The sequence below is a fragment of the Thermobia domestica genome, chromosome 12 (assembly GCF_964235325.1).
Source record: "Thermobia domestica chromosome 12, izTheDome1.hap1.1, whole genome shotgun sequence".
NCBI lineage: Eukaryota > Metazoa > Arthropoda > Insecta > Zygentoma > Lepismatidae > Thermobia > Thermobia domestica.
The window spans coordinates 204,677,088-204,701,841 of record NC_137465.1 but is presented as its reverse complement, the minus strand read 5'-3'; the positions used below and the strand labels follow the sequence as shown (position 1 = coordinate 204,701,841).

Genomic DNA, 24,754 nt, shown 5'->3' with positions numbered 1-24,754 from the left:
TCGGGTTCGATTCACGAGTAGTTCATTCCACTTTTCAGCGTCCACCCAGCGTCGTGAGGCAATTTGGGGAGTTACGTGAAAGAGACGTAACAGCTACTAGTTTCAGAAAACTCCAGATACATCTGTTACGAGATAGAGCAACGCAACACACTGATCACGTGTTCGTCACTAAACCAGGGGCGGATCCAGGGCCGACTTCTGGGAGGGCGGAGGGTTGTCATATACTGCTACTTAGAGCTACTTTTAAGAGCTTCAAACTCTGGGATGGGCTTTATTTATATTTTCCTCTTGTGGGAGGGCAATCGCCCCCCCTGGATCCGCCACTGCACTAAACTGGACGTAGTTCAACTGGTCGCTAATAGATAGAGTTGCAGTGGGTCAGACCCTCAAAGAACTGTCACCCCAATGCTTGATTCTACATGCGTTTTAGTTAAAAATTAATCGTGCTTATATGAAAACCGATCCCTAATTCCCTTTCTATAATTGAAATTTCCCTTTGATATGACATTTAAAAAATAATATTAACATCTTCAGCGTATCTAAAGCGTATTATACATCGTCATATCTATGTATCAAAATTTTCTATCAAATATTGTATCAAAATTTTCTTTGATGGCAATTTGGTCAAAGCAATGCCCGGGGAATATAGTGGTTGCTGTGCTGCTGTGCACAAGTATAGTTTAGAAAGTGCTAAACAAGTTAGAAAGTGCGAAGTATATGTAGAGTTAACGAAGTTTTTCGCTTTGGAAGAGATCAGAACCGATGGACCCTGGAATCGATGCGCCCCAGCTGTGGTACCGGTATATCTCGTAAATTGAAACACAAAATTGGTTAATTTCCACATCTAAACATTTTATTTTAATGTATTATTTTTAAGAAGTAAACAGAAAATATCCCAAAAGGCTAAAATTACGAAGGAAGTAAGTTACATTAACGACGAGAGAATAATTTTAGTCTAGCAATGTAATACGGAATACTTTCTGTGGAATACCATGAAAGCCTTAAAATTTAAAAAGAAATAATGTTAGCAAACTATGCAAGTGATCAGTATATTTACCATTTCTGCTTAGGCTTCGATCTTCAGTTTACAGTTCGTATCCGACAGCTCAACGTATTTTACCTAGCAACAATTACGAGTTAATGGCAGTTTCTGCTTTCAACAATTGAAATTGCTAAAAAGAGAAAAAAAAAAACGGAGATTTGAATTAAAAGTATATTTTTATTTGTGAAAAGTTTTCAGGCTATTTTTAGTATGCTCTACATTGGTTATAGTTAATTTTCGCAATGGATACGATTATTCTATCTGTAAATTATCAAATTGGATTACTATATGGCACACTTTAAAAATGGAGGACATTTTTAGATTTCACAAAAACGTATTATTCAACAAAGCTGATAATGGCATAGAGAAAATATAATTTATACAACTTAGAGTTTTACAATACCGATTACAGAAATATTAATGCAGTGTTTCAGGTTAATATGTATATTTTTAATTAAAATTTACTTGCAATATTTGCTCACCTTTTATTTAAACACCTAGAATTTGTTCATTCTTCTTTCTCTTTTATCCTGATTGAAGTTGATATTTTCAGATGTAGACCAAAGTCGAAGTCACCTATACCACAGTTTTGTTATGAATAATTGTTTTGTAATATATATCTTTATTCATCCCATTTTTTGCACATGGTCGCTCAGAGACTGGTACACAGGAATTGTCACAATATTGAGATAATGTTAATATAATCTAAAAGCGTCTTTCCTAGTAAGATGGTGAAATCGGTTCTTGATCCAAATTGGGTCGTAATTGACCCAAAAGGTTACCCTTGACCTAAAACTACCTCAAAAATTTGACCCCAGTTTACCGAATTATCGTATCACACATGCTCAAAATTTAATCTTTTTAATTTTGGTGGGGGTGGTCGAAATATTTTGAAACTTTCACAGATTGTAGATACTACCTAGGTGTAAATGTGCGTTTTTTCAAAACAATTGATGCGAATTTTCTTTGTTTTTTTTTGCGTGTTAAAAATTTTCAAAAAAAAAAATGTAGAAAAATTGGGGGACACGTCGCTGGTTTTTTGTACAAAAAAGTGTTATTTTTGGGGGCCTGACAGTGATTGCAACATTGTCAAAAAGAAATAAAACTGAAAACAAACGTGTTTTTCGCACAATTTTTCCACAATTTTAGGGCCCTCAAGGTGAGGGTCCCTTCAAACAATCCTTTGCCAGAGTTCACAATTTTCCTTTCTCTTGTGTTCCTTCCCCTTCTGTCGTTCTTCGGCTGCTTCGATTGTCCATTTCGGAACAAAAACACCAAATATATCTCCATAACAGTGCTTCCACTTCAACCGGCTCTTGCACAATAAATTTATACCTTGCGTCCAGGCACGTAGCCAAGGGGTGGGTCCGGGGGGTCCGGACCCCCCCCTTCGAGACCAGAAATAAAAAATTAAGGAAGAACGAAACAAAAAGAAACAAAAAATAGGAAGAATCAGCGTTAAAAATAAAGATAAAATATAAAGATAAAAATATAAAGATAAAATATAATGATAAAAAAGCTAAAAATAAAAATAATTTTTCGTCATCGCATCTTTGCAGTATCAAACATGTTATTTCAGAAAAGGTTTTCTACTGTTCCTTTAACTTGTCATTTGGAACAGACAGTAATTGACGGAATAATAAAACAAAAAAGTTATGTGGAAAGCAAGTCCTGTTAACATTTCATTCAACAGAGAAAGGAACGCAGATATTATAAAATATTTTACAAGACATTATTGGATACGTACTTTTTTTAATAGTTGAGATCATAATAAAAGGAAAATTGTTATATTTGGATGAACAAAAGAAGGAACGTAGATATTATAATTTTTTAAAAAATATTCCTTTATTCGAGATTTCTTCATAGTTTGTTACTAAAATACTTACTAACATGCATGGGCGCCGATCCTGGGGGCCGAGGGGGCCCGTCCCCCCAAAGGTCATGTGGGCCCCCTTGTTGTATTTATGAATATACAATATATTGACATAATTTGAATGCAATTTGTCTTAAAATACTCATATATGCCTTCTGCATTTGAATGGACCCCCCAAATTTACAGAGAAATCGGCGCCCTTACTAACAGGTCATAACTTTAGTCTTAACATACCAATATATGTTGCTAGTAAAATGTTTAAATTGATCAGGCCCCTGGTGTGATAACCACAATATTTCATATCATACCCCCCCCCCTCCATCACGAAATCGTGACTAAACGAACCAATATATGTTACTAGTAAATTAGTTTAGAATAATCGAACTCTGGTGTGATAACCACAGTATTTCATGTCTCGAACCCCCCCCCCTTCTATTACGAAATCCTGGCTACGTGCCTGTTGCGTCGCCTAATCGTATCTACCAGTGCTTGCTTTACTGGCCGTACACAGTGGCGCTTTCTGCTACTTGCATCGGGAAACGGCGTGTAGGGGGAACACGAGTGGTCTTGAGGAAAAACAAGTTCCTATTCCTCGTGGCCGACAGGTGCTTCGAAGTTTTGAAAACACTGCTTCTATCACTTGCTGCTAAAACACTGCTTCTATCAAAAATGATGAATAGTTTGCTAAGCTTTTGCAGCATCAAAAACGTAACAATTCAAATAATGAGAGCGCTTAACTTTAATAAAGATCTAATTGATGAGCGTACTAACGAGGTGTTAAAACACCAACAGATATCAGTAGCAAAACAGCAATGATGTGTGTATATGCCGGCAGAAAACACATATTCCACATATCAACAATAGCTCTCAACGATCTACCACATTTAAGTATCATAAATCACACAAGGGACCATCAAGCGCCTCACTATAAGAACAATTAGTCTTGAAAAGACTGTTAGCCACCAGGACTTTGTAATGAGTCCGCACACAACGAAAATAATACAATCAATGAATAAGTAGTCTTGAAAAAGACTGATTATATAAGGACTTTGAATCAGTCCGCATCAAAGGCGAGCTATGCAGTTCTGGGAGGTAGATGATTTATCTCAAGCACAATATCAAATAAACCAAGGCCCAGAAGGAACAAAACGCATATTCATCTCATGTAATAATAATCTCAAATAACCACTTCTCCAGGGGACAAAGTTTAGGTCCCAAAGTAATACAAGCAAAGTAGAATATGGTGGATTCCTTAGAATTACTGACAAGCGAAGTTAGTACGCAAGTAGAAGCACGGCGCCACTTTCCAAAATTTATGAGGGTGCATATCAATGGCAGGACGTGTTAGCGTATATATTTTCAGAGAAGTCTCGATATATGATTGATTTATTTTTAGTTAAAGGGCTGTTTCTCTTTCATGAACACTGTCATAAAGGGCTGTGCTGTGCTGACTTAAATGCAAGAGAAATGGGTTCAAACTCGGCTCGAAACAAAAAATCTTGCACCCACAAGATTATTTGAGTGGGTGCTGGAACCCCGGAGCACCCACGTAGTCAGCGCGCATGAATAGAAGAATTCCCGGTAACAACGTCTAATTATTGGACCAGAGTAGATCTCACAGTTCGCTACCAGTTTTGTCGTGGGTGGCGTCAGCAGACCAGAATCCCGCTGCTATCAACCAATAATTATCGTATCAAAAGTCTCTAAATACTAAACTTAAACAAAGTTACCTTTCCGCTCGTTAATAAGTGAGATCTTCCAAACTCAAATATAAATAACACTTGACTGATCTAGAGGAGCGCCTTGAATTCGTTCTACAAATTTGCATATACAATACGAAACAATACGTTATAACGAAACAATAGAAAGTTTCAAACTAATTTTGAAACCACTTGGGGGCAGGGCCGGATCTTGAACCCTGCGAACTACGCGTTTGCAGGAGACGCCAGGGGAAGAGGGCGCCAAACTGGAAAATGAATTTTGTATTTTAAATGTGATTATTTTTTAGAGAAAACGTTATAATGAAAAAAAATCAAATAGCTTCAAATGAATATAGTACAGACTGGGATACAGATAAAAGACATCAAAAGGACAATAAAGTCGATACTTTGCGTGGTTAGCTGTAAAAAAAAAAAAAAAAAAAAAAAAAAAAAAAAAAAAAAAAAAACCTTTACAACTCAAATGGACTCTTACATCAATTGACGCTAAAAGTTTAGTTTGAGGATAATTTCCCGAAGCGCAGGGAGATTTAAGAAAGATTTTTTTAAAGAGGAAAAAATGGAGACACGATTATGAGATAATATGTAGGGAAATTTAGCTTTCCAATAGATGTTACATTAAGTACTACTAAAGACAGCGGCATTCTTTTCACAATCCCATCATATACTCAAAATACGAATATAACAGACTCTTAATTCCATTCCCATCAAGCCTTCCGCGACGTGAATAGAGAATATCATTGCCGAATATGTCTTTGAAATGGGAATGGATCAACAAACAAAAGGAAGTCAACTGCACTTGTTGTTTATGGATTGGGTGTCATTATCACAGTAGAAAGAAATGTCTTCAAGGGTACCCTTCCTTGTCATAAATTGATTCCGCATAGTGATTCGGTTCAATGACCACAGTTGAGAAAGCTCAGCGTAAATGAAATGCACATTATGAAAGTGCATGCGATTAGGTTTTCGTTGCCCATTTGTCCAGGGAGGGGACGAGAACTAAGAAAAGACAGGCGGTACAAATAAAATTTTTTATCATTTCTGAGGGAAATTTTAACTTGACGGTAAGTTTCTAATAACAGTATCTCACAATCGCCGTACAATGCCTAATGCTCACTTTGTTAATGTCTATTAGTCCATTTGTTATTCATCAATATTTTCGTTTATATCCTGAGCCGTTTCGTTTTTTTATTATAATGATGTGTGTGTTTCACTTTTCAATAGTACTTTGTTTTTCATGTAATAATAATAATAATGATCAACAATAAATAAAAAAAAAAAACAGGTGAGTATTTTATCGGAAAAGGAAGTTATGAAACTTGAAAGAAGATGAGAGGCATGCGAAGGCTCTAAAAAAAGTAACGAAGCATTTGCAAGTCGACAAACTTTTGAAACTAAGTTTATTTTACTCGATTGCAGTAATTTAGTTATTAAATTAAAATGGAATGGATACGGCCTCTTCAGTTACGGCTCTGAGTTAAATCTAATGTATTTCAAAATTTCTTTGAGTTTTCACGCAGTATATGCGTATATAACTCAGAAGGGTAAAGGTAATCGAAATCGAAACTGTGATCGAAAGGTCATTAGGATTATAAGTAACACTGTCCAGGCCGGTAGCCAGCAAAAAAAAAAAAAAAAAAAAAAAAAAAAAAAGGTAGGAGGGGCGTTAGAAGTTAGGGGGCCCGATCCAACCATATTATAGTTTATTTGCAAGCCTAACGTGAAAACTATAGGGGGCCAGCAAAAATTTAGGGGGCCTGGTTCCCCTAGACCCTCCTTGGATACGGGCCTGATATTGTCAATCACAGCAGCGTATAAAGTATTATAACTGTAACAATCATTATCAATCAATTCTCTCGTATTAAATGTAGATGGAGCGATAGCCTATTTTTAAACATTTGGTAATAGTCCTACTGCAAAGTATAGTTTTGATTATTAGTTACTTGTGTTCAGGGATGCATCGGTGGTAGTCCGAGAGTCTGGATCCCCCAGAAATTTTATTTATTTTTTTTTAAAGAAAATTAGCACAATTTCAGGGGACAAATACACAAAATTATTTGCATTTTGTAAGCTACTCCAAAAATCTTCGGGCAAAAGGAGAAATCTTGGGGCGCCACTGCTTGTGTTTACATTGTGTTGTTTATTGCCTGATTTCGAACGTCTGTGTTGGAAAGAGACATGAAAAGACTAAATTGTTTTATGGGGGCCCTGAAAAGAATTTTTGCGGGGAAAACCTGATTTTAAAGTTCCTTCATTTGATCGAATGCAAATTAAATATCGATTAAGGCACATACTTTTGTTATTTGTTTTGTATTAGACAAGTCCAGCTAAAATTAATAAAAAAAATATTTGAGATCAACTATACCTGAAGAACGATATTGAATGGACTAACTTCGATGGCCATTAAAAATGGCATACTCAATGAAATAGATAGGATGCAATATTAAGAGATTTTTGCCAAATTGAAAGCCAGAATAGTGCCTTTATAACATTACTTTTTAACAAAGAAAACGAAAAATTAACCGAATTGCCATAATGGTATCACAAGAAAATACTATGCAAATATGGTTCTAATGAAGCAAAAGAGCACACATCTTTGTCAAAATCAAACATGTGTTAATGTTAGACTTTAAGCTCATGAGTTTTATTCTGTTTCGATTTTCATGTTTCAATTGAATCATTGAGTTCGAAAGCCAGCCATCTCCATTGAAACTAATTTTACAGGAGAGACAAAAAAAAAAAAAAAAAAAACTAAATTATTCGATATGCATCTAACATATAGAGATGTTTTCATTTTCTGACCGTAGATTATGGCTGTTTACATAATATACCATCACTTTAATGTGATAATAACGTTTTGTTTCATTAAAAAAACAAAAATAAAAATTGGAAATGACTCGTTTTCGTACAAAACAGAAAAATATACTTTACATTATGTTAAAGAAATACAAATATTAGTCATTTTTCATTTACAGCAAATTTTGCATAAAAATTCATATTATCAATTATGTGCAAATTCTCATTGTTTATCATTAATTAACCTAAAACATATCTGTTGGGGTAATTTTACGACAACAGTGTTGCCAGAGGTCTGTTTCTGTCAAAAACTCCCATTTTACGGACTTGCATTAAATAGCCTATTTATATGGCAACACTGCATCAACATTGTCACATTTTCGGAACAATGGATAAATGTTGATATATACTGTTGATACATAAATGTTGATGATATATACACAGGAATTCACCAGTAGCGTCATTTCAGATTTGGCTTGGGGGGACAAGGCCCCTTGATATTAGTAAAATTTCGCGTTTTTTTACTGACTTACTACTATTCTATTGATAAAATCTATATAAATCTCAAACTCAGGAGGGAAAATGCCCCTCCCTGACCCCTAAATGACGCCCCTGGAATCCACCCGCAAGAAATCAGTTTTCTGCAACTGAATATTGATTTTCTTCATTTTGCACATTTTTTATTTTCCGCTTACAGTAGTTTCTTTCGTTATTAGACATAAACATTACAAGTTCCAGCATTAGCCATGATCTCGAAAATATCTACATAGAACATGCTTGCATTTGTTTCAAGTCTCAGGTCTTTATCATTCTTAGATCAAAAGATATATATGCAATCAAACTTTGGGTTGCGTAACTTTACGGACACACTGTATATGCTACAGATTACATGGACATGATTATGTCTCTCACTATAATAGTGTAGTTCAGTTAACATAAAGTTAAACTAAGTCTAGAAGGTCAGATCTGGATCAAGACAATCTGTTGTAGGCCACAAACAAATTTCTTCACAGAAAGGCAAAAACTTATGAAAGGATTCACCACAGAAAGGATGAATTTGAGCACTTTACTTATGTCTGCAATTTTCTTTTGGTTTATGGCTACTTTTCCGGAATATGCTTCCTTTACTGGTAGTGCAGCTACTTTCAGGGTACTTTAAAAAAAAAAAAAAAAAAAAAAACTGAATGTGCATAAACCACAAAAGAAATTAGATATTTCAACTTCACCAGAAATTGAGATTGGTAACTAAAACCGCTGTAATTAGACACTTGAAATTGCTGTTTCTCATTTCTTATTTTTTCGTAGGAGTTTGTTGATAATACAGTTTGTTATAATACTCCGGCCCCCAGCTTTTGAAATCAAGTATCATATTTGTTCTCACCTCCTTTACAGTGAACTTCTGTAATGTAGTTGATGATTCTATTAGTGTGCATATTATTGAGGAATATATACGGTCTTCTCTTCGGATTTTTCTCTTCACAACTCCAAAATAACGGTCACAAGTGTTGAATGAATGCCTACGTAGTGGGAAAAAGTAGTGAATGGCATCAAAACGACCAGAGATACTTTAAAAGTCTCACGACTGTGTGAGATTTCGATTCTGTTGAATGTGGTGCCATCTTATGGCATATTTCAAAGTTTTGTTCGAAAACGAGTCATCTCCAGGATATGGCATGTTTTCAAACTAAATGAATATTTCAATGTACAATATTTTCTATAAACAGTGGGAGGAGATGCATTGTTTGCAGCCTACATGTGTGTCTACATTAGTTGATTTGAAAAGTACAGTGATCTCAATTTCGTAAAAATGTGGAGATGACTGGTTTTCCAACTCATCGATTCAATTACACTTGTCAAAATATATGTCATAGGTATATATCTTAGTTGTGTCTTGTGCTTATTTAATGAAAATGCTATTAATTATTAAAATTGAAACTTTGTTCAGTGTTCATACACAGTCAATTAGTAATAATTTTGCCATTTTTCGTTAATATTCACAGGAAGACTGCAAATATTGAAGAAAATTGCAATTGTAACAATTATTTGAAGAATTTTTGTCCATTATAAGTTTCTACTCTTCTATTATCATTCAGGTGGGGTGCCTAAATATTGTTTGCTTACACTTAAGAAATGTCTAGAAACGGCCCTGTTGGAAGGTGATCCCCTTTATAGTTAAGCGACTTGATGGATGAGGAATGCAAGTAATAGGTACATTGAAATACAAAAGAAACTAATGTAACCCTTCTGAGAACTCTGATCCTACCGCAGGCTCTCTGGAAGTAGAGATGGAAAACTCCTGAGTTACCACCGACATTTCGGTGTACACAGGCATTTCGTACACATCAGGTAACAAAGGCACAGTTAATTCACTTACGTCACACACAACGACTGTAGTTAATCACTTGCGCTTCGAGCGGCTGAAACACAAGAGCAGGGTAGAAAGACTGTTACCAGGACTTCGTACGGGATCAGGACTTCTTCTTAGTAATAGAACATCACACAAGCTGGTTTTCTCCTGGCCTGATTGTCGTGGAAGGGAAGTGAGACGAACGGTAGAAACACGGCATCCAATGGAACAGCATCCAACGGGACTTCACTCCAAAGGTTGTTCTGCTTCCCCAATAGACTATACGTCTATACGCCGATGCTAGAGGCGTCAATAGAGACCTCGAGATTACGATGAGAGAGATTTGTATGAGGTATTATTACGGGAACCTTGAATGATGTAAGCAATACATGAAGTTCGAGATTGAAAGAGTTTTATTGATTGGTTCTGCTAAGTCCGTAGACTTTACACAACATGAATCATCCAACATGAGGTCCAAAAAGTTATGGACAGCAGTCATAGCGTAAACTGAGTGAGAGTAATTATTAAGAAGCGTCTAGGTGCCGTATGATAATTGGCGTCTGTGAGGATCGTACTGGATACGACAGCAACAAAATTAATGGAGCACAAGAATAGAAACAGCAGCGAATCGACTTACATTGGGCTGTCTAATAAGCAAATAGTTCGGCACTAATGATGAGGACGCTGATGAATGTATATGTACACACTGTTCGTTAAATGGTCAAGCGATATCGTTCTTGACGCAGGCGGCCGTGGCACTCAGTTATCCACCAATAAGTCCATTTGCCTATTGAAGGTAACTTAAGAAAATACACAAGTCTAGACTGACACAAGAGTTAACACTTGTCAGTGTAAAGGCGTAACGGAAGATGATCGGTCTCTTCCGGACTTTCTCCTAGATGACGGACGGCATGTCCGTGTCGTGAAGGTTCTACGAAATTTCCCCCTAAGGGCGACGAGCACGGGGCTCGTGCCTCGGCTACAACTCGATAATTTCCCCATCGAGAGAGAGGTTGCATAAGGTTTTAAGAAAACCTTATCAATTGCACGAATCACTAAGTCAGTGTCGTGTGTATAACGGAGTGAGCTCTGAGCTTACCTAATTGGAGCTTTGTAATCTGGAAGGCAAAAAAAAAAAAAAAAGGATCCGTGAGCATGTGAGAATTTTTGAGTGGGCTGCCCTAAAAACTTCCTGTACATTTGATGTTTTTTTCAGATCACGCTATGATAATTTAGTTAGCTGACCTCATGTGTACATTGGTCATATTTGGATACAGGAAATGGAAATTTAGTATGACATAATTGACTCACTAGTAACCAAATACTATATAACCATCGTATTAAAGGATTTAGAGATCAAACTATGAACATGGAATATGAGAGCAATGACTTTATATTTCGTGAAAGATTTCTTTAAAACTTGTCACAAATAAGATGAATAATAAAATTTATATCAAACACTTATGACAGTTGCAACAGAGTTAAGTTACTTGAATATATTACTGGTGAGTAATATAACCTATCACCTTTGGATAAACATAAATTCTAAGTTATTCTTGTCTTTTCTGTTTTTAGAATTATGATAACCAAGATGAATATTATTCCTTTTTCTTTTTTTAAAAAAATGTTATCTAATAGTGATGAGCAAATGCAAGACCAAGACCAAGACCGGGGTGGTCTTGGTCTTGGTCTTGCACACCAGTCTTGATCTTGCTCTTGCACTGGAACTCTTGGTCTTGGTCTTGCATGCAAGAGTCTTGCAAGTCTTGCATTTAAGAAATCTCAAGCTTTTCATAGGAAAATTTTACTATGGATATAAGGGATAATAAACTCTATAATGCGCCAATAGTAACGGAAATACAATGCATGTTTCTAAATGCAATATAGTTCAACTTTATGTAAGTTTCATGATAGTGTACAAAATAGGTGATGACCTTTCCTTTTTTAATGGGTGCCCACGCTTCACTACTTGTAAGATATGCCTAAATTACAACGTTTCGTAATCTGTTTATATCTTTTAACAGATCCAACACTCCACTGGTTCCCAAACTGGGGAGGCTACCCCTGAGAAGCATGAAAGAAAATCAAGACGGCACAGATTTATTGAAATACCATGAATTCCAAAATTATTTTTACACTCTAAAGGTGTCAGATTTTTCTTTTCAACCACGATTAGCTAATCCTTGTATTAATCAAACTTCCAATTAAATATTGAGATTTTGTTTTACAGATTTCAATATGTACTCTAAGGGGCAGAAATATTGACATTACGCAAAAGTGATGAAAAAATTGCAGGCTTTCGATACATGGGCATGGAGAAAAAAAAGGAGAGAATTAGTTGCGTTGAATGGACAACGAGTGAGGTGTTAAAAAAATAGCAGTAGGGAAAAATGAATTTTAGATATTGTTAAGAGTAGGAAGAGGAACTGGTTAGGATACTGGCTGAGGAGGAATTGTATTATGAGGGACATGCTGGAGGGTATTGTGGAAGGAAAGAGGGGGAGGAAACGAAGGAGACTAGTTGAAGGAAGGTATTAAAACAGAAAATTGCTATGTCAAGACGAAGATACTAGCTGAGGACCACCGAACGTCGAAGCTTCTCAGTTGCAGCAAGTAACCTGCCAATAATGGCAGAATAGCTATTATGAAGATGATGATATATTTAGCAATATTGACTTAAAAAAAGAGAGAGAAAATTAAAATAATAATAATTATAATCAAACCTCTTAATATTTTAGAATAATTTAAGTGAAAACTGAAAACGATTCAACTGTCTATGTCTTTTGTGTAATTTCAATCTATATAAATAGTTTTGACCTGTATTGGAAATACAAAATAACGGCATCAAACTCTAAGTTATTTGAAGTCTCACTTGTGAATATGGATTACTAGCATCAATTACCCACTTCGTTGGGTTAAACTTAAAATAATAATAATAATAATAATAATAATAATAATAATAATAATAATAATAATATATTTGGTCAGTCAGTCACTTTTTATTATTAGTAAAGCGCTGTCTGATGTTGATCATTTTCGATTATTTTTATATTTCTCTCTCCTCCTCCTCCCCAAGTTGCGGGGCTAAATTTGAACTTAAATGGCATTGGAAGTGTCAGTGTTCGTCCCAGAGACCCCAAAAACTAAGGATTCGACACAAATATCGGCCATTTTCAATAAACTTATATATCTCCTTCACCCCCATGTTGCGAGGTACGGCATCGGAAGTGTCATTGTTCATCTCAATGACCTCGAAAACCATGAGTTCGACATTGATAATAGTATTTTTTGATAATTATATATATATATATATATATATATATATATATATATATATATATATATATATATATATATATATATATATATATATATATATATATATATATCTTGTTTCTCCCCCAAGTTGCGGTGCCGAATTTGCATTTAAACGGGATCGGAAGTATCACTGTTCACCTTATCGATGCCGGAAACTATGGATTTGACACTAATATTTGGTCATTTTTGATCATTATTATGTATCTCCCTTTCCCCAAGCTACGAGGTTGAATTTGATCGTAAACCGTATCGGAAGTGTCAGTATTCAACTCAGCAAACTGGAAAACTATGGATTCGACAATAATTTGTCAGTTTCGATCGTTATATATATATATATATATATATATATATATATATATATATTCTCTTCCCCCCGACAAGCTACGGGGCTGAACTTGGATTTAAATAGCATCGGAAGTGTCACTGTTTATCTCAGCGACCCCTAAAACTATAGACTCCATTTTAATATCTGTCATTTTCGATCATTTTTACATATCTTTCATTCTCCGTCCCCTAAACTGCACCGTCAAAGTGGTCTGACAGGAACCACCTCAGATCCGATCCTCCTCTATGTTGAAAATGAGATCGAGTTCGGTCGGTTGGTTCGAGAGTTATTAAATTTTATTTATTTTTGTACATTTTCCATATCAACCTCCTACCGCCAAAGTGATTTGATAAACAACACCCCACGTCAGAACCTAATCTATGTTGAAAATTTGATCGAGATCTGTCGGCTGGTTCAAGAGATTAGAAGTCACAAAAATAGTCACTTTCAATTTTATAATATAAATTTATTGTTGTAATATAATGTTGTATCGTTCAATCCTCGATGTGCCGTATACCTAAGGAGGCTAAAAGTCATATTAATAAACAATTATTCACCGTATAAGCATCCGCCCATGAAATCAAACTTGCGGTCACATGCACTAAGTTTTTGTCAATGCCATGAAAATGTTATGTCGATTAGTTTTAAGAGCGCACATTGAAAATTTCCAACGGATGCTTGAGGCTCGGAGCCAAGGCCACACCCATGTAGTCGACACCTATGGTGTACGGTATTACAGATGTTCAATACTACATTTCTCTTTAGTTTTGGAAGAACACCACTAATATGATTTGAAATGAAATGAAGTATCTAGTTTAACGTCCCACGATTATGCACCAAGGCTAAGGGAGACAATGATGATGAGAAATGACTGAAATGGTGGAATGAAGAAAGTAGAAGTAAACGAAAAAATACCGAGAAAACACACGCACACGGTGTTTGTCCACCAAAAAAGCTCACATGGTGCGAGATGACACCTGTGTGGCTTGAAAACGAGTAATATCTACAGAAAAAGCGAACAACCAATTCAGAAAACGACATACTGTTGCTATAAGCTATAGGGGCAGATCAACTCACACGGATTGCATAAACTACTGGGTTGCATAAACCACTCCAGCAGCATTTTTACTGAAGCCAAGAAATCCATCTTCTCTTTTACATTTTATAAAAAAAAAAAAAAAAAAATCAAGTAGTGCCGGTATTTGCGCAAGAGTCTTGGTCTTGGTCTTGGTCTTAGTCTTGCATCGGGATTCCTGGTCTTGATCTTGGTCTTGCATGCAAGACTCTTGCAAAAACTGCAAGACCAAGACTCTTGCGCTCATCACTATTATCTAAGGCAGACAGAGAGAGAAAGAGAGAGAGAGAGCAACAAGTCTCGCTAGAGGAAGTTAGCTGGCTTTTGTTACCTCATACATATATGAGTTTGGAGGGATGACTAGACGAAAGAATAAAACATGTTTAAACTGAGCAAAAAATAAAGCAAAACGAAGGGACTGAATATGGGTTGAGATAGGGATGTCTGTATCCAATACTCTATTTAATATTTTCCTGTTTTACGAATAAAGTTTTGTGTTATCCAACGCAATTAGTGAGGCCAATTGTCGTGAAGTAAAAAAAAAATAAATAAATAAATAATAATGTTTAACTTCGGGCGTTCCAACTAACCAATTGTATAACTTACTTTTAAATCTATCTATATATTCATCTTTTAGTGATGCAGGCAACTTGTTATACAGTTTTATTCCAATTGTCTCATAACTATTTAATGATTTGGACAGTCGTTGATATGGGACATTTATGAATTTACTGCTTCTAGTATTATACGAGTGGATGTCTTGCCTGAGTTGTAAATTTTGGTGATTACTTTTTATATAGAGGAGTACTGTGTAAATGTATAGATTGATTATTGTCATAATTTTAAGGTTGATAAACAAAGGTCTGCAATGAGCTAATTTGTCTACGTTTGAAATAATTCTGATGTCCTTTTTCTGTATTAAAAGAATGCTATTTACATGATGATAATTGTTACCCCAAAATAGTATACCATACAAAATTATACTCTGAAAAAAAGCAAAGTAAGCCAATCTGACACAATTATCAGGAACATGATTAGGAGATATATTACTCTTGAGAGTTTTCCAGAAATATAATTAATATGCTGTTCCCACGATAACTTGTTGTCAATATATATACCTAGGAACTTCATACATGCTGAGTTATTCTCAGCAGGCACATCTTTTAGACTAAAAGTCATATGTTGAGTTTTATTCTCGTTAAGTAAAAAATCATTAGCCTTAAACCAAATCACAACCTGATCCCATGTATTTTCAGTTATAGAATTAAGTCTACAAAGATCAGGACTAGTATTTAGGAAGGTCGTATCGTCAGCATATAGTATAGAGTAAGCAGATAAAAAGTAAGGTAAATCATTTATCATTAGTAAAACTAGAAGTGGCCCAGGTACTGAACCTTGGGGTACTCCGTATTTAACTGATGCAATACCAGATTTATTGTTATGTACAAAAACAATTTGTTTACGGTTTTCTAAGTAAGACTTGAATAATCTAAAACTTAAACCCTTGATACCGTAGTACTCTAATTTTTTAAAGAGAATTGTGTGTTCAACACAATCACAGGCTTTGCTTAAATCACAAAATGTTGCCTGAACAAAATCCTTGTTTTCAAAGCCTCTAATAACCTTCTTTACCAACGAATCAATCGCTCCAACAGTACATCTACCCTTTACAAAACCAAACTGTGAAGTACTAATTACGTTATACTTATCAAGATAATCACATAACTGCATATGTATCACAGTTTCAAGAATTTTTGAGAAGACTGGTACCAGAGAAATTGGTCGATAACTAGATGGACAATTCTCGGGTCCCTTTTTATATACAAGCACAACTCGTGATAATTTTAAAACTTCGGGGAAGATTCCCTGTGTTAGACACTGGTTAATGCAATGGGTAAGTGGCAGAACAATACAATCAATAACTTTTTAAATTAGATTACACTTATTAACAGACGATTCGATTTTTGCCGAAGTATACTGCTTTCTCGCTTCATTAACAGCTTGCTTATATGTATTCCTAGCTTTCAGATAGAATGACCTAGTTACATCATTTTTCTCTCTTATATTTGTTTAAATGTAACATCGCCTCACTCTTCATTGAGTAAAGTTAAGGGATATACCACGTGGAATTATTTTCTTTATGTGGCTTTTTAAGTAGGCTCCGATTAACTTTACAGATTCTTTGTGGGATGAATATGTCAAAGTTATATAGAAACACATTCAAGAAGCGTTCGAACAGTGCATTAGAGTCATTGTAATTCGATAGCAATTGAAACCAATTCATGTTGCAGAGTGAACTCTTAAACTCATATATTTTACCCTCAGTGATTGGCCTAGAGACAACTATTTTACATTCTGTGGACTAGATATCAACCTCCTTACTTAATAGTGCGTTATCCAATTTTATCCATACACAATCATGATCAGAAAAAGAAAATATTGATGCATCACAATGAATTTGACATAAAATTAAATTTATAAATATGTTATCAAGACAAGCTAGACCTCTTGTTGGCTTCATATTTGTAATACTATAATTAAATTGCCTTAACAAAATTTTTAATTCATCTACACTGTTCTTTGTTGTTGTTACATCAAAATCAGAGTTTAGATCACCACCTATGACTATCTTAAAATTTCTAAAACTAGGCCTACTCAATAAGTTTAGCAGTTCCTCGAGTCTATCTAGAAAGACTATTGAATTACCGTTTGGGGATCTGTATAGTGGTACGAAGACCAACTTAAGACAATTAATGATACCTGTGGCTTCGAAATCGATTTCAGTACATAGAAAGTCAAAGTCTAGCTAGGATAAGTGACTGATCCCGGGAAGCTAGGGTCAGCGGAAAATTTTCAGATGGAAACATATATCGCACTGGATGGCATACGAACATTCGCAAAACAGAAATGACAAAGCCAACATGTGCTTACACGTATACATATTTTCGAAATATTGTATCATTAAGTATTTCAATCAACGTTACTTTTTCTACGTTTAATAACATTTTGACATGTCGTATTAAACCTAAACGAAGAAAAAACATCTGCACACGTTTCCCGATTACGAAGGTTGGATGGCCTTGAATCTGGGATCTTTGGTTAACTGTTTACGAAGATACCCGAAGTTGGACTTAGAAAAGTTTTGCCTCAAAACAGCCACAATCAATGCGCTTTCTGGAATAAGGTGCACATTCTCGTAAAAAAAAAAAAAAAAAAAAAAGAAAGAAAGAAAGAAAGAAAAAGAAAAAGAAAAAGAAAAAAGAGAGAAAGAAAACAGCAACGAAATACAGCTTACATCACCAAAGAAAAATTAAAATAAACTAAATTGGAAAATATGGTACACTGAATAACGGAAACAAATCGCGGCTTTTGTTATTGTTTTTCCGCTGCCTCTAGTGCGTATTCGAAACGTCAGTTGTGGGAAAACATTGTTCATCGGTAGCGAGTCGCCGTTCCCTGATACAAGTAACAGAGAGCGCCACTGTGTACAGCCAGTAAAGCAAACATTGGTAGATACGATTAGGCGACGCGAGGTGTGTGTAACTTTTTTGTGGAAGAGTCGGTTGAATGGAAGCACTGTTACGAGATATATTTGGTGTTTTTGTTCCGAAATGAATACAATCAAAGCAACCAAAGAACGACAAAAGGGGAAGGAACGCAAGAGAAAGGAAAATTATGAACTCTGGCAAAGGATTGTTTGAAGGGGCCCTCACCTTGAGGGCCGTAAAATGGTGGAAAAATTGTGCGAAAAATACGTTTGTTTTCAGTTTTATTTCTTTTTGACAATGCTGCCATCACTTTCAGGCCCGTATGTTGTACCTAAGGATATAACAAATTTTTTAACAAAACGTCCCCGCAAAAATTTTTTCTACAATTTTTTGAAATTTTCAACACAAAAAGCAAAGAAATTGCGCATCAATAGGTTTGGAAAAAAATGCACATTTACACCTAGGTAGTATCTACAATCTGTGCAAGTTTCAAAATGTTTCGACCACCCCCATCAAAATGTAAAAATATTCAATTTTGAGTATATATGATACGATAATTCGGTAAGGGGAGTGGGTTGCAATTTTGAGGTAGTTTAGGTCAAGGGTAACCGTTTGGGTCAATAACAACCCAATTTGGATCAAGGACCGATTTCGCTATCTTACTAGGAAAGACCCTTTCTGATAAAAATGGACGATGATGAAAGATGACGGATGAACCTGTCTTAATTTGATATTTAAAAATAAAGGGACAGGGTAAGAATATGGACACCACTCTTTAGGAAAATTACAGGTAAAATATTCTCTCATACAAAGGGATAATGATATTTAACAAACCAAACACAAACACACCGGTGTTCCAAAATAACAGTACAGACGTAAATTTCATAAATTTGTGGATCTCTTAACTCTCGAACAGTTCTATAGTTGCGTGTCATGTGTTAGCACACTGATTTCATATACTTCACTTAACTTCACTCTGTGTACCGGTAGATTCCATTTCTTCGAATCTATGAAGGGAGAGACGTGACATTTGGTATATGGATTTATCAATTAAAATAACCAGACATGCGTTTAATCGTTTTCTTTTTTTCTATATTTCCCTAGAAGAGAAAAAAGACCGGACGAAAAAGGGTGGAATTACAATTGTTATAACAGGGTGGTCATATACCGAATTTGCCATTTAAACTTTTCATTTAATACTGCTTGTAGACGATCCAAGAAAGCTTGAACAAGATTTTTGTTCAAGACTATTTGATGAAAAAAACGTCAGCACTGACGTTATTTTTGTCTTGAATTCAATAGTTTCGTTCAAGAAATTTCGTTTCGGTCCCGTTCTAAACAATCCAATTCAAGAGCATTCAATAGCCAATCAGCGCTCGAGTTTGAGTGCAGGAAAATACAAAACAAGTATGATGGCGCCGTGAGACTTAGCTGCAGTTGAATAAATATCTTTTCGTTACTCTTTTCCATAATTATCTGATATTCCAAGTGTGTATTATAATAAACAAAGCTAATATTTGCGTCGGAAGATATTACATGCCCATAACTTTTGTTAAATTTTGAGGCAATGAGAAGTACAAGTATTAATTTGAGAATTTAATATACAAGAATACCGGGTGTAGATTAAGAAAGAAGAGTCCATTAAATAAAAAAATATATAACTGACTTTTCTTGATTTAATAAGACGTTTTGTACTTTTACTAATCTCTGATAATATCAAATAATGACATACAGATTTATAATATGCTCACAAATTGAAGTATCGTGGAAATGATTACATGTTATTCTACTGTAATCTAATTATTTTATCACGAAATCCACACGTAGTATTTGAGAAGTTATTTCTTAAGGTAGAGGTTGCTTTCACGCGTGCAGATTAATTTTACTAGTGCTTTCCCGTAAGGTACAAATGTGCATCCTAACATATGCTACATACAAGACTGTGCAATAATAATAATAATCAAATCAAGATGCTATTTAACAGTGCCGGGGCAGGAGCATTGAAAGGGGTCCACGGGAGAGTAGTCCGTACGGAGCAGGCGCGACATCGACGGAGGTTATAGTACAAGAATAAAAATTATGTATAAATTAGAATAGTGCAACAAACCCTTGACATCGTATTCACTCATTTGAACTGAACTATAAACTCTTGTAATGATTTGATACTGGTAACATTAAACTTCTAAAGATAAAATACTGGTTTCCTACAGGCATGTTTCGACAGTGGAAATTATTACGGTATCTCAGATAATTCTCCTTCATACACACTCACACATTTTAACAGAAAAATTACTATTCGTTTGACGCGTTATTCTTAACCAGTACCAAAACAGGGATAGATTTATGAAGAAAGTCTGATGCAGATATGGGCGGTAAGTCTTGTAGCTGAAAAATATCATTGCTTCGTTTGGTTTTCTGTGATTTCAGCCTTTTCTTAAAAGGAGTTTGATTTAAGATTTTAAACAAGAACATTCTGTAAATATTTTTAAAAATAGAACTATAATTGTAAATAAGGGAATTACTTCAAAGTTACCCGTCCACCTAATTTTAAACAAAAACGATAATAAAATCTACAATCATCAATTTCTACTTAAACTTTACTCATTTTATGTTCTGTTACGTTACCTCGAGGGTGGGAGTATGGAGGGAGGACCACAATTACATATGGAAATCCTTTATTAACCTACAGGTGAGACTGGCGGGCCGCGGGGAGCATGGTTGTGGGCAGTAATGGGAGAAGCCGAAGTAAGGTGGGATGACGCACTACTAGGTTACTTAGGTTAGGTTATGTCTACTTCCCACTTACCTTAATACTTAGGTTTGTAGAGCTCTCCTATCTCAAGCAGAAAGTCGTAAACGATTGTTGGTGGTCTTTGCTCTTTCATTCATTAACCGATGAATATTCAAAAGATTAACCTCATTGTCAACATCATGTTTTATAAATATTAGTACTGTCAATTCACATCCAGCGCAGCCTGTACTCTTACCTTATTTATTCTTGGGATTTTACAAACAAATAAAGTTAGTAACAATACCTATTTAATAAAATTCACGTTTTTTATGTATATTACAGATTGTTAACTTAATGTGCGTATGTAGAGGGGGATAATAGAATTATGTAGAAGCAAAATACTTAAACATTCAAGAGCAGATAAGATGAATTGCTGATGTTACTATTTGACGTTGGCTTTGGCCCCCTAACTTCCACCGGGCCCCTTCTACATTTTTTGGCTGGCTACGGGCCTGTACCTATCGATGTCTCAAAACTTAACAATAATTATGGGCATGCAAACACTGTAACTACAATAATCGTGTATATTATCAACAAAAATACTAACAATAGCTTCCAACCCAGATATTAGCTTTTGTTTATTATTATAAGCACACTGAACATCAGATAATTATGGAAAAGAGTAATAAAAATATATTTATTCAACAACTGCCGCTCTGTTGATGACTCACGACGCCATTATAGTTGTTTTGTATTTTCCTGTACTCAATTCGAGCGCTGAATGGCTATTGAATGCTCTTGAATTTGATTGTTTAGAACAGGACCGAAACGAAATCTCTTGAACGAAACTATTGAATTCAAGACAAAACTGACGTCTTTTTCATCAAGTAGTCTTGAATGGTTTTGAACAAGACTCTTGTTCAAGCTTTCTTGAACGTCTACAAGCAGTATAGGTTTGGAAAACTCTATTAGCATATCGTGGGAAATTTAAAAGCAAAATGGGAATTTCTGCCCCTCGAGATGGGATTTTATGACGTTTCAGGTTGGCATCACTGCATCAATTTTTGATTAGTATTCTGATTGTTAGTAGTGATGGGCAAAACGATTCACCTCTGAGATCGCCGCTCAATAGTTCGCCCACTAAAATGAATCGATTCATTTGAACGACTCAGTGACTCACTTATATTTTTATAACGGGGCGAGGGGGAAGTTAAAAACTAAAGTTGTATTATCAGACTAAATGCATAACATAAAATGAATTTAAAAGATATAACTCCAATTTTAGATTACAAGCACACGGCTATTACAAATTTAACTTTAAAAAATTACAGGAAGTTACACTTTTACGAGGGAACCTATCCAAGTGCAACTCTGACTTCGAGTCAAGATTATGGCCGTTGGATACTTTGTCCCAAAAGAACATAACACGAAAGGGGATACATCCTCGATCGCAACCATTGCGGAGGTATAAGCGTGAAAAGTTCGAAATTGAGCTCCATACTATACATAACAAAGTCAGATTCCGGGTCAATTTTCGGAAACGGTCGGGTAAGGAAACCCAGCGAATACAAATCAAATTTGTGTGGGGAGCCCAGCACCTTTTGAATGAAAAATTTGTGTCCCCGGGACACTCGCAGGGTCCCAGGCGGGGTCCAACTCAAAATTTACAAATGGAACCGGGTGTCAAGTAGCATACTGCATGAAAGCTATTGTTAAATAAAAGAAGATAGAACAAATCTCAACTCTACGATAACCCTGTGCAAACGAGCAACTGGTCAAAATGTCAATACAACCTACATCAGAAAATGTATGGCCACTCTTCTAAATCCGTTAAATTGCGACAATAACAAAACAGAAAAACACGTTTAAAAGTGCAAGGTATGACATTTTGGGGGCCGCGGTGGCTCAATGGTAAAGCGTTCACCTCTGGTGCTTGGGGTCCAGGGTTCGATCCCAGTCATCGCCACGTGAGCTTTGTGGTGGGCAAACACCGTGTGAGTGTTTTTCCTCGTGTTCTCCCGTTTCCTCCCACTTTCTTCATTCCATCATTTCATTCATTACTCATCATCACCGTCTTCTTTAGCCTAACCGGCATACCGTGGGACGTAAAACTCAAAGATTTCATTTCTTGTATTGACATTTTGACCAGTTGCCCGTTTGCACAGGGTTATCGTAGAAAGTTGAGATTTGTTCTATCTTCTTTTATTTAACAATAGCTTTCACACAATATGCTACTTGACCCCTGGTTCCATTTGCAAATTTTGAGTTGGACCCCGCCTGGGACCCTGCGAGTGCCCCGGGGACACAAATTTTTCATTCAAAAGGTGCTGGGCTCCCCACACTAATTTGATATGTATTCGCTGAGTTTCCTTACCCGACCGTTTCCGAAAAATCTGACCCGGAATCCGACTTTGTAATGTATAGTTTGAAGCTCAATTTCTAACTTTTCACGCTTATATCTTCGCAACGGTTGCGATCGAGGATGTATCCGTTTTCGTGTTATGTTCTTTTGGGACAAGGTATCGAACGGCCATAGTCTCGACTCGAAGTCAGAGTTGCACTTGGATAGGTTCCCTCGTTAGACTAATCCAAATTACAATTAACAGATGTAACACACAAAAATGCAATTCATATACAAAATACACATGCGAATTAGATTAAATAAAATTACTATTAATAAGTGTAAAAATACATCACAAATGCAAAAAAAAAAAAAAAAAAAGCTATATTCAAATTACAGCCTAAACGAATCAAAATACGCAATGCAAACTATTACAACTTTAGACTCAGTGCTATAGCAATACACTTTTTGAATTACTGCAAAAGTCTTACAGCTTTAGATTCAATGCCAAAAATATTATAATTTTATTACATCATGAGAAACTAAATTTTTCCTAAAAATGTTGGCCACCACATCCCCCTTAGAATACACATTTTAATCAAAGTAACGAGTTTCCCCGTGGCTAAGCGGTTAGCGTACGCGCCTTTGATTTCCGGGAGTTCATGTGGTTCGGGTTCCACGTTAATCAGTAGGTCCACGTCTCATATAGCGTCGCTGCTGAAATAAAATGAAATATTTTAGTTTAATAGCAAACGATTAAGCCCTGTAAGCTAAGGAAGACGACGATTAAAGCAACTGAATTATGATGGAAGAATTGGTGGAATGAGAAAGTGGGAGAAAACGGAGTACTTGAGAAAACCCACGGACATGATGTCCACCACGAACTTACCTGGCTGGGGATCGAACCAGGGACCCCACGCACCAGAGGTAAGCGCTTTACTACTGATCTGCAGTGCCTCGCTACTGAAAAGAACGCTAAACTCAAAACCAAATCAAATCAGGCCAGTAGCCAGCCCAAAAGTGTAGATGGGGCCGGTGGATGATAGGGAGGGGGATCCAACCATATTATAGTTCATCACCATATTATAGGTCATTTGCAAGCCTACCGTGATAATTTGAGGAGAGGCAGTAAAAATTTAGAAGTGGCTTGGTCCCCGTGCCCCCCATGGATACGGACCTGAATCAAATCAAAGTAACATGACAAAAACTAATTCAAAGTAGGTGTTAATAACTATATCAAAAAATTAATTTTAAGCGGTTGAACTATTTTCCCTTGGCGTGATTACAAGATTCTTGACATTTTTATATAATAGACGTATTGTGTCAATAACATAACATTGCGGTTTAAAAACTGTTTTAAGTACAGAAAACTTTAACAGGGGCATTGGTCCCACCCATCCCAACCCTGTGTGCTTCCATAAAATTCAGTTATGTTGTAGGTACAACTTACGGGAAATACGTTTTGAATTTTGTACATCACAGTCTTAAGAATTTCCATATAGGCCTATATTATAAAAGTATCTTAAAATATCCTTAAGTAGACATTCGTTATTTAAGCTGAAATTACCTTTTGCAACAAAATAATGAACGAAGACGGTCAGGAGCAATTCTCTCCTATTATAAAACACATTTAAAATTTACTGTAACTATTACGAATTTATTTGAATTACATATGCTCATTTTAATATACCATTTCTCTA

The 24,754-nt window shown here is 35.7% G+C and overlaps 1 protein-coding gene and 1 long non-coding RNA gene across 3 annotated transcripts in view; one reads left to right on the top strand and one right to left on the bottom strand.

The window, feature by feature from the left end:
* Window positions 1–1,618, bottom strand: part of LOC145666960 (uncharacterized) — a 55,491-nt gene extending 53,873 nt beyond the window's left edge. Inside the window, exons 1-2 of the long non-coding RNA XR_014127841.1 lie at window positions 1,525–1,618; window positions 1,058–1,172 (exon numbers count right to left, since the gene is read on the bottom strand). This is a non-coding gene — a long non-coding RNA (uncharacterized LOC145666960). The remainder of the gene's footprint in view (window positions 1–1,057; window positions 1,173–1,524) is intronic.
* Vps51 (vacuolar protein sorting 51) overlaps window positions 1–24,754 on the top strand; it is a 99,270-nt gene that overhangs the window by 9,750 nt on the left and 64,766 nt on the right. The window contains exon 1 of one of the 2 annotated variants that reach the window (XM_081734590.1): window positions 18,064–18,236. The exons of the other annotated variant lie outside the window; for it this stretch is intronic. The gene's annotated coding sequence lies outside the window, so the exon portion shown is untranslated. Of the gene's footprint in view, window positions 1–18,063; window positions 18,237–24,754 lie in introns of those variants that run through there. 2 annotated transcript variants of the gene reach the window in all.